The 14,206-nt window shown below is 39.3% G+C and overlaps 1 pseudogene; it reads left to right on the top strand.

Moving 5' to 3' along the window:
* The first annotated feature begins 11,360 nt into the window (after window positions 1-11,360).
* Window positions 11,361-13,619, top strand: LOC124968271 (60S ribosomal protein L23a-like; annotated as a pseudogene).
* The last annotated feature ends 587 nt before the right edge of the window (window positions 13,620-14,206 follow it).

Here is a 14,206-nt window from a genome sequence, read left to right as displayed (position 1 = left end):
CATTTTTTTTTCTTTCACATGTTCATGATCTTAATTGTTCTCAGTGAAAGCTGAGGCAATACTCTTGAAATTTGGCTTTGGGAAAGTTGTTCTGAGAGGTCCACATTAATGAGTTTCAAACATGGAACTTTCTAATGCTTTAATTTGATAGCAGGGATGATGGCATATCCCTTAAATAAATCTTCCCAAACAACAGTTGCCTCACAAAGTGTTTCAGGCTCCTAGCAAGAATTGCATGAAAGATTCTGGGAAGTAGTTTGGCAATAACTACAAAAAAGAGGCTGAAATAGGTCATCCCATTGACCTAGTAATTTCATGTCTAGAAATCTGTCCTGTCCGTATGAGGAATAATCTGAAACACAAAAGATGTCTATTTCAGTATTATCTATAATAATAAAAAATGGAAAAAATAAATGTACAAGTTGTGAACAAATTAAATCTTATACATCATGAAATATCAAGCATTGAACTGTAAATGAATAACATAAATTATCTGAAGCTTATTGCTGTGGTTGGAATCTGGACTGTCCCCCAAAAGCAATGCCCAGAGGTGGGGCATTTGGGAAATGAGAGATCCTGAGGGCTCTGACCTCATTAGCTGCTTAATCTCTTTGATGGATTAATAATTTGAATAGACTACTAGGAGGTGGTGGAAACTGTGGGCAGGTTGGGCATGGTTGGAGGAAGTAGGTCACTGAGGACATGGCCTTTGGGGACTATATCTTGCCTCTAGTTCCTTTTTGCATGTTCTCTCTCTCTCTCTCTCTCCTTCTCTCTCTCCCTCTTTCTCTCACTCCCCTTCCCAGCTGTCATGAGTTGAATAGCTCTCTTCCATTACCTGCTTCCACCATGATGTTCTGCCTCACTTCGGGCCCAGAGCAGGAGAATCAGCTGACCTTGGACAGAAAACTGAAACTGTGAGCCAAAATAAACCAAAATAAACCTCCTCTAAGTTGTTTGTATCAAATGATAAAAAGCTGACTAACACACTTATGCCATGAAGTGAATACGTAAGATACCTATGAAACTCAGCATACTCCCTCACATATTGCTGATTAGTTCCTGGAAATTAAATATTATTAGCAATGACTATGCAAATATGTGGAAAATATCCACAGAAAATATGTGAAAGCAATAGGCTACAATAATAATTACTATGGCGTTATGACCAGGAGTACTTTCAGGAATGATTGGTTACTTTAAAGATTTCTTCAATAAGAGATTCGTCCCTCAATAATAAGAAAAAAATGCCTGCAAAATTATAAAGAAAAAAAAATCGTACCATTAAAACTTAAGCATAGTAAAGTTTGGTGCTCTTATCTCTCACTGATTGAAGGGCGCAGATGTAATTTTGATTAGGAGGCATGCAGGAGGCTTCGTTGTCTTAAGTGAGAGGAACTTCTTTAAAATCTCTCACTTATGTGGAAGACCCATCTGTCCTCAGATGGAGAATGCTAGAAGGGGTGCCTCAAGGCTCTGTGCTGAAAACATGGAACTGATAAAGTTAAGACAAGCAGAGTGATCTAGTGTGGTCTGGAGCCGGACTGCCTGGGTTCAAATCCTGGATCCATTACTTTCTTGTAGGAATGTGAGGAAACCAGTTAGCCCTTCCATCTCTGCCTCATCTGCGTGTGGGGGACAATAGTATCTAGCCTCATGGAGTTACCCTGAGAACTACAGCATGCAACTGTAAAGCGTCAGGGATAGCACTTTGTTCTTGAAAAGCACACAGTAAATGTGAGCTATTACATTACTAAGTCTAAGGCTCCATTTCTGAGGCTTGTTATAGCTTCTGTGTTGGAACCCTGGCTCTTTGCTGTATACTGCCACTGGCCCCAGTTACCTTCCTCCTGTTGTTTCAGTAAGGACACATGGAAAGGACGGTGTCAATATCTTCTAAACTCTTTCTAGAAAGGAAAAAAGAAACAGGTTCACAATTATTCACTCACAGGCATGCGTAAGTGAATATAAACTAAGGATGTCTTGTTTATGCAGATGATTGGCTCAATAATAGGATGGTAACTCTAATGAATTAATTTGCTACGTATCCATCCTGGCTCCATAAAGCAGTTGGCTCTTCTTAAGGATGTTAGTGCATTTCTCATGTTTGCCAAAGGAACGGCAAAAAACACAGAAAAGGAAGACACTGAAGAGACACGAAATCCCAAAAAACAGTAAATAATTTTATCTCATGGCTGGGTTTGACCCAATCATAAGAGTGACCACACAAGAAGAGAGCATAGGGCTCTGTACTCGAGTATACCCTGGGGAACACTATAAGAGTATGTTAGGGAAAAGTCCAGAAAACTTGGAAAAAGGTTCCAGCACTTTGTTTTAAAAAACAGAACAAAACAAATCAGAAACAAAAACCACAACAAAACTGCACATGCACTGCTAATTATTAACACCCCACAAACCTCCCCCCCACCACAAATAGAGCTACATTTCTCCAGTTTTCATCAATTGACCCTATATTGAAATGTTTTCTTAAAAATATGTCTGAGGGAGCTTAGACACCAGGTCCTCTGGCCCCCTGAAATGGAGTCGTTTTGAGAAGCCAGTCATACATTAATTCTATTGAAATATATGCTTCACTTGTTAGTGAAACAAAACAATTTGAATTCGCTAAGGTCACACTAAACCAGGCCTTTGCTCTGAAGTTAAAGGCTCTAAATAGATCAAAACATTCTTTGTAATGCCCTTGAGTGATCCATTTATTGCACTTAACTTTCTCATTACTTAAATGCAAAAGACTAAAGTTGAAGAGGCCAAAACATACATTTGGAAATTTCAGAAAACATAATAGGCTGAGAGAGATAATGTAATACTTCTCCATGAAGAGGAGAGCTTGAAGATCTTGATTACAGCTTCCCTCCCCATCCCTCACACATTCAAATCCAATATATGTGCTTTTATTAATGCGTGAGTGCAGAGATATGCATAAATGAATATTGATAAGGCAGGATACTGTATATTTATGAGATTTTATATGTTTTCTCTTTATGTTTTATTTGTATTTATATCTAGTGCTGCATACTGTATATATGTGTTCGTAAGTATAGCAGCTATGAAAAGAAATAAGATTTTAATCGATTTCATAACATTTTGCAACCACGTATACACTACCATCTATTTCACTGATGGGCACTGGTATGGGGAGGGGGGTGACCCTTTCTGTTGGTCTCAGTGAGAACTTGTAATAAATATCTTAGTGCTCAAGTGAGATTTTACAAACAACCTCGTGTTATAATGCAACCATATCCTTGAAATTTTACATGCATAAAAGTCAGAAATTTGGAGTTGTCATAGTAACATTAATTTTGGCCCTTTCCAAAAGTGCAGTATTTTGTCATATAGCATAAAATGTTAATGCTCGTGCCTCTGTGACTCGGCAATGAGACTGAGTTACATTTGCCATGGAAATCGTGAGTTTGGAGAGCTTTACTGTCGACATTTAAAATCAGAGGCATAGCATGTTGCACTAAACTTCCCTAATTAAAAAAAAAAATACAAGACAGAGTAACAAACTGGACAAAAGGGCAAAGAATAATATTATTTTTGAAATGAATAGAACAAATGGAAGAAAGAAACAGGAAGATGTTAAAAGATTTGCTGGGAGAAACTTAGCGATCCAGACGTGTTTATTCAAATCCAGTACACATTTTAACAAAGGCTCCAGCGTCAAAGTTGGTGCATTTTGCCACAAAAAATACGAGTCTCTGTTCTGGATAAGCAACATCTGGATAGAATCCTGCAGCAAACAAACAAGGCAGAGTGTCATGTTTCTGTCCCAAGGGATTGGCAAAAAGGAAATAAATAATCATCTTTTGTAAGAGGGTTAAGCAAATACTTGTCTGAAGACAGATATCTAATTAGGGGTATTTCAAAAAATGTCTTTGCACTTCTGGGCAGTGATATTGGCCAAATGACATTGTTATATTGTGTGCATGTACAGATATGTTAACAGCAAATCTCACCATTATGTACAAGTATAACGCACCAGTAAAAAGGGGGGAAATGCCCTTGCTAGTCTACGATTTTTAATAAAACAGTGAATGTTTCTCAACTTGTATATAGAGCCGGAAGGTGTGAGCTGGATGCAATGCTGATGTGCATTGCACAAATGAAGGTGAAGAGAGAGCCCTCCTGGTAGCCTCTAAGCTGCAGGCCCTGGAGTGGGGGCCTGGATGGGGTGGGAGAGGAAAGGAGAGATGGAGATGGCTTGCGTCTCCTCTGGCTGTCTCTGTGCCAGCTTTAAGGATGCTGGCAGCACCTTTGGTGGAAATCCTTTGACACCAGAGTTCAAGAGCAGCTTTACCTGAAAGCAGAGGTAACCTGTGTCTTAGTTTGTTTTATGCTGTTAAAACAGATACCTGAGACTGGAGAACTCGTGAAGGGACAAGATCTATTTCTTCCACTTTGGAGGCTGGGACCTCCAAGATGGAGGAGCTGCATCTGGGAGAGTCCTTCTTCCTATGCCCGGATGGTGAGAGGGCGGAAGGTGGAGGTGCAAGAGAGAGAGAAAAGGGGACTCACGTTTATAACAAATTCATTCATTCTTGAAATAAAAAACCCACTCCCAGAGATAATGGCACTCATCTATTCAAGGGAGCAGAGCCCTTCTGACCTAATTAGTTCTTAAAGGTCTTACTCTCAACATTGTTGTATTGGGGATGAAGTTTCCAACAGATGCTTTTGTGGGGACACATGTGGCCTTTCAGAAGCACACAAACTCATAGTGGCTTTTGATTCCTACGATTTCGATTCTTTTTAACTGAGCCCAGGGATGATAGGATCATGTGATGTCTCCACTCTTCTTTAAAATCCAACTCAACCTGCCCCTCTTCTTGTCCCTTGTTCTTTGTTCTTCTGAAATTCTTCCTCCTCTTGGCAACCTTCCTGTGTCTTTTACTCTAGTTCCCATTTACACAAGAATGTCTAGCCAGAATTCTATGAAAATCTGTGATAATATTGATTGGAACCTATCCACAAAGTGAGAATCTCCTCCTCCAATAGGAAAAGCCATACATTTTTTTTTTTTAAAGGAAAATGCTTTTCCTTTGTATATAATGCAGTCTGTTGAGTCTAGAAAGTCTGGCTATTAGAGTTGGTATGTGCGTGTTAAGTGGTAGTTTTCTCCTTCCCCTCCTAAGGAAGCTGTTATTAAATTGGCAGTGTACCTTATAATTGAAGGCATCCTAGAATTCAGGACATACTGTCATTTCATGTCCTTCCAGTCTGCTTTTTCCAGTAACTCTGAGTTATGCTCCACATAATTTTGAAAAAGGTGTCTTTTCTTACTTATTTTTTTTCTGCACTAATTCTTGGGCACAACGCTGTACTTGTAGTTCTATTGTTATTATCTTAACTTTAGTCACCTGTTCACTCCTAAACCCATTGAAATTTGATTCTCCCCACCCACTACACTTCAGTAGGTATTAGAGATCACCAGTGATCCCAAATGGCCACAGTCTGTGGAAATGTTCTCAGCATCTTTGTGTTTCCTGGTCTATGTTGCATCTCTGCTGACAGGACTGGGCCACTCTTCCTTCTGAAAACTTTTCTCCTCCTTAGGTCTTCTTAAGCTATTTTTGGTAGTGTTCTACCCACCTCCTTTCATAATTTCCTTTCTGGCTCCTCTACCTCCTCCTCCCCTTAAATTCCACCTCTTTAGGGAGTTTCATATATGTTTTTTGTGTTAGCTACTGGATTATTTTACCCACTCTTTCAGCTACAGTTATCTAGATTTGCACCACCAAAAGGATAACCACTAGCCACATACAGTTATTTGAGTTTGAGTTGATTAAATACATGGAGGAGTGAGGGGAAGAGAAGAATGAAAGAACTTTGGATGGTGTAGAGGAAAATGGGGTGGGAGAGGGTGGGGGATGGAAAGATAGTAGAATGAAACAGACCAGTATTATCCTACGTATATGTATGATTACACAAATGCGTGAATCTACATCATGCACAGCCAAAGAAATGATAAATTGTACCCCATTTGTGTACAATGAATCAAAATGCAGTCTGTAAAAATAAAAAAATAATAAAAAAATCAAATAAACATAGAACTAGGATTCTTAGTATACCAGCCACCTTGCAAGTACTGACTAGACACATGGTCTAATAGCTATCATATGGAACTGCTCAGATGTAGAACAATTTCATCATTATAGAATCCTCTCTTATACACTCTTCCTGTATGTGCTACTGATTCCCAAACTGCAACTCAAATCCAAACTCCCTTTCCAGGCCCAAACTTGGAGTTAACAAGAACAAAATTCAGAGAAGTAAGGGGGGAACAAAGTTCAATATTTGGTTATTCAGATGTTTTGGCTACATTCACCTCTGGAATTTTGAAGTTCCATAGCCAGTACTGACAACGTTCTACTTACCATGACATGTAAGATTAATGACAATCACATGGTAGGCCCAGGCTTTGATAGCACTATCCTACCCACACACAAATTTTGCTGGGAGGTAATACACTATTATGATTTAAAATCATTGCAAACTATTCATGACCTTACAGCAATGGCCTGCAGCTTAGAGAAGACAGGCTGTACATGGAAAACGACTTTCCAGACAGTGGAACTCCACTAATTTTGGATGTTTGCAATTTCTGCCTTGACATGCCCAACATTTTCACCTTCCTTCCTGAAATCCCTCCAAAAATGTTCCTTCGGTTTCCTTTGCTTTCTTTTTCGTGGCTTCACCTTTTCTACTTCCTCCAGACTGGGAAACATGGGGCAGCTTGGCTTCCTTCCTTTTGCTCATACGCCATATCCATTCTCTCACCAGGTTTGCAGGATGTAACACTGTCCCTGGACTTCTCTGCCCCATTCTCAGTCCCATGGCTACTTGGGAAGATCTAGTCTTTATCAAGACTCAGCAGGATGATTATAACAGTTCCATCCCTTTCCTCACCAAGTCCTTCCATCTTCTATCATGGAGGTAACTTCTGAGATCTTTGTCCTCTTATTTAAAATATTTCCCTGATTCTTCAGGGCCTCCTTAGACTCCTTGGCCTGGCAATTCTCAAATCACTTCTCTCTTTCTCATTCATTACCTTTCCCACCATACGACCATTTTTTCCCCAAAGTATATCCCTTGATGAGGCATTTCAAAAGCCATTTCTCCATGAAACTTTTTCCTGCATTCTTACTTTTCATACCCTAATTGGTTATGATCTCTAGCTCTTCCTTTCTCTGTGTATCTCTCTCAAGAAACAGCAAACTAAGGCCTTCAGGCTGAGTCTAGCCCACCTCCTGTGAGCTATAGATGATTACTACATTTTTGAATGGTTGGGAAAAAATACAATCAGAAGAACACTCTGTGACATGTGAAAATTCTATGAAATTCAAATTCTATTATCCATAACATTTATTGGGAAGCAGGGACACCCATTGACTTATATATTGTGTAAGGATGCTAGGCTACAGTGCCAGTGTCCAGTATGGGCCACAGAGACTAATTTGTCTTTTATTTTTATTTTTTTAAATTAATTTGTTCTAATTAGTTATACATGACAGTAGAATGCATTTTGATAAATCAAACATAAATGGAGTATAATTTGTCATTTTTCTGATTGTATATTTGTAGGATCACATCGGTCATGCAGTCATGTATGTACATGAGGTAATAATGTCTGTTTCACTCTACTATCCTTTCTATCCCCACACCCCTTCCCCTTCCTTTACTCCCCTCTACCTAATATAAAGTAACTCTATTCTTCCCTAACTGCCCCCCTTATTGTGAATTAGCGTCCGCCTATCAGAGAAAATATTTGGCCTTTGTTCTTTTGAGTTTGGCTTATTTTGCTTAGCATGATATTCTCCAACTCTGACTCTGTGTAGAAAAAGCTTGACAACTCCTGATTTATATTCACCTTTAGGTCTTTGTCTATATAGAATCTATATCTATACACAATATGTATCAATCTATGCATCATCTATACATGCTTTTTTACCTCTCTATTACTTAGTCACTTGGCTAAGTTTACCTACTAGTGGTTTGTTTACTTGTCTTTCTAACCTCCTGATAAATAGTAGGCAAGCTGAGAGCATATATATTGACTTTATTGTTCATCCTTATGTCTTTTTCTAGCACTGAGCACAAGACCTTGCACATACCAAGGTGTTCACTAAATATTTTTGCTGAAGTGATAAAATATGGTTTGGTATGCAAAATCACTTCAGGCTAACTTTGGTGTGAATTATAGCACATTATGATATGTACCCTTATATGTACTTAAACACACACACACATACACACACATACAAATAGTTATTTATACCCAAACAAATGTAAATATTTATATTAACATACAGTGTTTAAAAACAGAAACCTGTGATTTCTGTGGTATAAAACTGATAAAATAGCATAGAAATAGATTACATTTTTCAGATATGGACATATATTCCAAATATTTTATATCTGAATTATAACCCATTTTCCCAACTGAATTGTAGTATTTTCCTTCTCTGATGAATGCTTAATCCCATTGTAAGTGGTGGAAACTCATTCATTGGTACTTCCATGTTTTCAGCACTTTTGATCTTGTCAAAGAGCATGCCTCTCACTATCAGTTCACACAATTGTTGGATGAAGAGAGAAACAGGAAAAGCCTGCTGCAGTAGAATGGTTTAATGCTACATAATACTTGCTTCTGCAATCCAGAAGCATGCCAATGACCTGCCTCTTGTAAAGCATATGTTTCAATTCAATTTTTTGCCACATTGGCAGAAAAACTTAGCTAAATAATTTCTTTTGAGCTCCTTTGGCCAAACTACAACCTTTTTTTTTTTTTTTTTTAAAGACTGTCAGGAGTTAGACTGTGAGCTCATGAAACAGAGCTGTACTGATTGACACCCAGAAAGCTTGAACCTGCATGCTTGGATTCAGAATCCCTGTGGTCTACTCTCTGAAATCTGAATAAGAGTGTAAGATGAATGAAGAAAGAGGCAGACAAAGGGAAGGCGTTATCATCAGTGGCCTTTAATTTGTGGGTATATCTCAAAATTTTAAGAACCTAGGTAGTTCAGCATGGAAGTATTAGTATTTGGGGGCAGGGTGGAACTTAAAGCCCTTAGTTTGGAAGTAGCCTGACTAGCTTGTAGCTTTTACTCTCCAATTTTATTTTCTGCAGAAGCCACTTGATGAAGGGCAATTCACATGCACATATTAGCTAGATTTTGACCCTTGTTCTTACTAAGGCCAGATATTATAATTGTATATCTCCCTTACCCCATTAGCTTGTAGGGTAGAGATGTGCTATTACAATTTGCTTTCATCCTGCTGAGGATGCTGTGAAAGTCCTGGACTGCCCCTCAGATAACATCGGCTGTGGGTGACAGACGCTTCCTCAGGTTGTGAAAACCCTGATCCCTTCCATCTCTCTCTACTCCTAAGAGCATATTGGAACCTGAGGGAGTAAGAGAGGTGTTATCGAAGGGGTAATTTTGAATTCACAAAGCATTTTCTAATTTTAGTTCTGTATTACTTGTAATGAGAAATGTTAATTTTTCATAACTGATCCCAAATCTGTATCTGCCTATGCAATCTAGTTGAGATGTGCTGATCTATAAAATCAATTTAATTTTATTTTCACAATTATGAATAGCTTTTTAAAAACTCTGTTGACATTTGGATAATAAATACAGAGATTTTCTTCTTAAGACAAAAGACAAAAACAAAAACAAAAAACTATGTTGATTCCACAAATAATACATTATTAATCCAGAAAATATAAAAATAAATTAAAAACACTTGTAACACAATTCCACTAGCCAGATGTTATCATTGTAAATAGTTTCATTGAGAAAGATGAGGGTATTTCATTGCTGTTGTCTTTTACATTTCTAATATTATTCATGAGGTTAAACAGTTTTTATTTGTGAAGTAACTGTTTAGCTTTCTCTTTGGTGACTTGTGTAGTGGAGTACAGGCTTTGGATGTGAAAGTCCACTTTTGGTTCCAGTATTTATTAGCTCTGTGGCTTTGGAGGCAGATATTTAAATACCCCATATTTTATCTTCTTCATTTGTAGAGTAGGGAAACCAAGAGTGCCTTCTGCACCAGCTGGCTGAGAGAAATAAATGAAATGTTTTCTATAAATTCTTTAGCATGCCTCTTGGAACACAGTAAGCACTCATGATATGTTAGAGGTTGCTAGAGGGAAGAATTTCAAAGCATCGATAGCTTCCACTTATTTACCCCCAGGTTACTTTTCTATGGCAATGAGCAAAGTGTTGTCTACAGGGACTTGATGTGTCTTTGTCTGGTTTGAACATAAGTCTAGAGATGCTCAAGTTCAAGTGTGGGTACAACTATAGCTAGTCTCAAAACCATACCAGAGCCCCACCAGAACCCTCCCATGAAGAGGAATCAAGGGTTTTCACATTGTACTAGAGAGATTAACAAAAATTGAATATCCCTAGAATCTGTATATATCGTCCATCCATTAGTTCCTATACCATTTGTCTCTTCCTGAATTGAGTCCTGCTTTTTCAGACAGAAACTCTTGCAAAGAAGAAATTGTATTTGAAGAAAGCAAAAACCCTGCTAGTGCCAGAAGTCTACTGGAATGGTAGGAGTCTGTGTGCTTGCAGGCAAAGAGGCTTAAGTCCTAGCCTTGCCAATGGCCACAGAACCCATGTGGCCGTGGATATTTTAAAGACATTTCTTAATCCTGTGAGAACTTTTCATCCATCTGTGTGATTTTTGATTTAAGTGACCAGCTGCTTTAAAATAGACTAAGCATATGACATGGACACTCAGTACATCTTGAGAAGCAGGAGGGATTTTATTCATTGAGAACTGTATTTCCCTCATTCCTGCATGGTTCATCCCCATATTATCTTTCATTAAAGCTTCTAATGTTAGGAAGAAAGACTCCTTCCATCTACTTAAAATCCAAGTAAATGGTAGCTTTTCATCTCTCATCTGGCTTCTTCAGATTGCTTATCTTACCTTCTTCTGCCATGCCTATTTGGGTGGGTTTTCACTAGAACTGCAGGAGAATAAGAGAGCAAGAAGTTTCAAAGCAGATGCATCATGCCTTGCAATGCAGGTGAGCAATAACTTCAAGAGGTTTGGAACCCAGTTTTACCCTCATTTTCCAGTGCCGACTGAAATGCAATCAATAAAGCCAACCTAGTTAAGAAATGAGTCATTTCAGAGATTCGGGAACACTTCAGAGTGGAGCAGGTTATTTAGCACAGGTGTTTTAATAATTGTAATATATTGAACAATCTTGCCCTGCTGGGCAGCCCTCAGACTCACAGTGGTTATCTCCTGCTTGGGCCCAGTTCTGCCCTTGATGACAAGGGGAATTGTGAGCCTGCAGGATTTTCAAAGTCATGCCTGAAACGGAAATCGGATCGTGTTGGAGTTCTGGCAGCCACTACACCTTTGTCTGGGTTGGGCTTGAAGCCTGTGCTTTCTGGAGGCGTTTCTTTGTATCTGCATTTACAATTAGCTTGTTGAAAGGGAGGGCTGGAAGGGGAGACTCTGCGATGTGGGAATCAGAGAGACTCCTGCATGCCACTCATCGCATTTTTTCCCAAGGAATCTCAGGAACACACAAAGCACAGGTGGTAACGTGACGGAGGGGAGGGTGAGTGTAAGGGGGGTGATAATTGATGGGGGCCGGGAGTCCAGACCGCAGCTGTCCCCAGGTGCACCCAACTGCATCTGTTCTTCTGTGAGGTACTACACAGTAGCAGATTTTGGATTGTTTAAGCAGGAGAAAACAAATCAGGAAAGTTAACAAAGCTCTTGGAGGAGGAAGGTGAGGAGGTGCAATTTCCACATCTGAGGAAGGAAGATTTCAGGAAGGGGGTTGATTGGATCAAGGGGTTTGGCACCCAGTGCCAGAGATACCGCCCATCCTGTCATCTGTGGACTTTGTGGTTCCGAGAAGGGTGAGCAGGTGGAGGTGGAGGACTCATTGGCTCCACACTGTCCCACGCTGATGAGCAAGTGCTGGATTTTTATCATGCGGTGGATTTGTGTGAAAACCTGGAGGGGAATGATAAAACTGAGGTGACGTTTTACTCCTTCTGTTCTGTCCTCTTCTTCATCATCTTTTTTTTTTTTTTTTCTCTTTTTTCCCCCCATTTTTATTGGGACTACAGGAAGGAAATAGCACTATCTGCAGCTACCAGGAATGTTCTTCCAAGCCAGTTTTCCCCCCAAGTCTCCCTGATTCAATGATAATAGTAAAAGAAATAAATTCATTTACTGGATATGATACTTAATGCAGGCCTGAGGCTGGAGTCCCACTGTCTGTCCTGAGTCAGTGAGGAGGAAGGCCAAATTGACAACATTGGGATGATGGGAAACCCAGGCCATTTGTCATCCACAATTCACATCATATGATATATTTGGAGATTCCTCCTGACATAACTTACATGGGAAAGTCTTGAAAGGTCTTCACAATGTTACAACAAAGCCTGACACTGAGGGAAACTGGTTGTTTCTTTTCCTTACTCCTTTTCTCTTTCTTTCTCTCTTTCTCTCTCTCTCTTTCTTTCTCTTTCTTTCTTTCTTTCTTTCTTTCTTTCTTTCTTTCTTTCTTTCTTTCTTTCTTTCTTTCCATTACTTTTCAAAGGTGGTGTTAAGCATTTTTCTGGCTTGGTTCATGGTAATAAAAAGGCATTATAAGAGAAGGAAGGTCAGAGTATAATAGTGAGTCTTACTGTCTCAAATTGCTTCCTACATAAAATAACATTGGCAGGTAATTCTTCCAGGGACAAGTTGCCAGCAGGATGGGAGCAGAGCAGTAGGTGAGGTGGGGTGGATCTCTCTAAAGGGTCTGGCATCCTCTGCACCTTAAAACTATATGATAAGGGATAAAGTGACCTGACACTAAGCAAATTACCCCAAAGGGAGAATTCCCCATGAGGAATTCCAAATATGGTTCCCGACAATATTGGGGCTTGAATTATTTTTATTCTTCTCTTCTATTAAAACCTTCAACTGATATTTAGGTGTATCCAAAAGTCAAGTGGTAAAAATTACAACAACTTCCCCTTAGCCATATGGTAAAGTATACAAGGCTCTTGTTTCAAGAGAAATGAGAATAAACCAAAGAAAATCAGTCTTTGGAATGCCTTAAATAAATAGGTTCATTCCAGCTTTTCACCAAGATTGGTGCTGAAAGCTCAGAAGGAAGCTCCTGCCCTTCTCAAAGCTGAAGCCAAAGCAAAAGCTTTGAAGACCAAGAAGGAAGTGTTGAAGGGTCTCCACAGCCATAAAAAGAAGATCATCAAGTCATCCACCTTCTGGTGACCCAAGACATTGTGGCTCTGGAGGCAGCCCAAATATCCTTGGAAGAGCACCCCCAGGAGAAAAAAGCTTGACCACTATGCCATCATCAAGATCCCCCTGACCACTGAGTCAGCCATAAAGAAAATTGAAGATAACCATGCACTTGTGTTCATTGTGGATGTCAAGGTCAACAGACACAGATCAAACAAGCTGTAACGAAGCTCTACGACACTGACGTGGCCAAGGTTAATACTCTGATCAGGCCTGATGGAGAGAAGAAGGCATACATTGGACTGACTTCTGATTTTGATGCTTTGGACATAGCCAATAAAATTGGGATCATCTAAACAGAGTCCAGTTATCTAATTCTAAATATACCCTTTTTTTTCAACATGAAAAAATAGATTCATTCCAGGTCAAGAAATAACACTTTAGTTTTTAGCAACACCATCCAGGCAGTTTTGAACATTTGGTACCAAGATTTCAGAGGTGCTCTTGATTGATCCTTTCATAAATGCATGGAATCCACCAGATAGCATGATTTTGATTGCAAGTCAAAATATACTATTAAAATCTGGAATATACTATTAAAAATTGATTGAACAAGGAGAACTTATAGACTCATGACACAGGAGCACAGAAAGCAAACACTTCCAAGTTTTATTAACTGCCTGACCAGAGGGAATACTAATGTACCAGGCTCTTTGCATCTATCCTTCCCACCATCCTCGGTTTCTCCAAGATGGCTGCCAGAGTGCTAGGTCCCACTCACTACCTCACCAACTATGTGGAGAGGTGAAAAAGAGGAAATTTCTCTTAATGCCTCTTTTTATCCAGGAGGAAACTTTTTATTCCTGAGATTCCTTCATTCACTTCTCTATAAGTCTGGCTGGCCAGAGTTGTATCACCTACCATCAGTGAAGGCACAGACTAC

This window comes from Sciurus carolinensis, chromosome 17 (genome assembly GCF_902686445.1).
Source record: "Sciurus carolinensis chromosome 17, mSciCar1.2, whole genome shotgun sequence".
Classification (NCBI taxonomy): Eukaryota; Metazoa; Chordata; class Mammalia; order Rodentia; family Sciuridae; genus Sciurus; species Sciurus carolinensis.
Note: the sequence above shows the minus strand (reverse complement) of the source record. Positions and strands in the feature narration are given on the sequence as shown.